The sequence below is a fragment of the Siphateles boraxobius genome, unplaced genomic scaffold (genome assembly GCF_051911475.1).
Source record: "Siphateles boraxobius isolate OS27281-9 unplaced genomic scaffold, OSU_SipBor_1 147, whole genome shotgun sequence".
Classification (NCBI taxonomy): domain Eukaryota; kingdom Metazoa; phylum Chordata; class Actinopteri; order Cypriniformes; family Leuciscidae; genus Siphateles; species Siphateles boraxobius.
In genome coordinates this window covers 35,001-36,381 of record NW_027508752.1, presented here as the reverse complement: position 1 = coordinate 36,381, position 1,381 = coordinate 35,001, and positions in this window count along the sequence as shown.

The window sequence follows — 1,381 nt, the reverse complement described above, 5'->3', positions numbered from 1 at the left end:
TATTGTTGAGTCTCTGTCTTTAGATGTGATTATTGAGTTGAATATTGTTGAGTATCTGTCTTTAGATGTGATTATTGAGTTGAATATTGTTGAGTCTCTGTCTTTAGATGTTATTATTGAGTTGAATATTGTTGAGTCTCTGTCTTTAGATGTGTTTCCCACAATCAGAATCAGTCACTAGAGGGCAGGATCAGCAGCTTCAGTTCGGGATCATTCTGATCTCAACCCTAGTACACTTTAGTCTTAACTAATGAACAGACATACGCATTTAACATGCACATGCATTTAAAATAGAACAGAAATGTTGGTGACATCATCATGCACTAATGAAGGTTATTGTTCAATCAACAACAAACACAAGCTCTGCAATATCTCATGCTCTTAATAAATCATCACGGGAAAGAAAGGTTTATGAAGGTAAATTTAAGACTTCTTAGAGTCCTTTTTAAGACCAAGTAAAGAAAATGTAAGGCCAAAATGTTCTCTAAATGTAAATGTCTAAGGAGAAACAAAATTTTTTTTAGCAACACAGTTTTATTAGCAACACTTCCGAGTTTTAAAACTTCCAATAGATATCAATTACTTGTTCATTCATTTTACAGAGAACAGCTTGAATCCCAAACAATGGAATATGGAAATAACCTTTACATATCTTCTGAGAACTCGGCAGAAAATGTGATTTTTTTATTCACAATCTTACAGTTTGTTTTCCAGTGCAAATGTCTACAGATTCTTAAATCAAGATGCATTTACTGGAGAAACAAAATAACATAAGATATGAAGTCTTGTTTTCAGTGAAATTGAAAGTGAGTTTGTGATTAAAACAAGAACAAATATCTTCCAATTGGGAAAAATCTACTTAATTAAAATGGATGTTTTACATAACTCATTAACAGTATTTGTTTTTGTAAAAATGTTCAAGGCTTCATTTTATATTTGCATCTGAAGTACATTTAAATATGTTTAGATATTTATATTGGAAAACAGAACAAAAATACTGAGGATAGGGTTAAGAACATTTAATGCCATGACTTTAAGCTGTGGTGAAAATCCAGCTTTTAATGTTGTTTATATGTCTATGCGATTTTAATATGCTTTAACCATGCTTTATGCTGACCAACGAAGGTCGATTTTAAATGTGCTTTATAAATATAATTTGATTTGATTTGATTTAAGACTTTAAGATTAAACCATGTGTAAACTTGATATAGTCAACACTATTGCCGAGTCTCTAAAACTGCTGGTGTTTCTGACGTCACAAACTACCTTTAACCAATCAGATCAACATGTGATCGTCAACGAGTGGATCTCTGAGCTGAGTGAGTGAGTGGAGGTGGGGCTCATTTGCAACGGATTTATATTTATATTTATTCATTTAGCA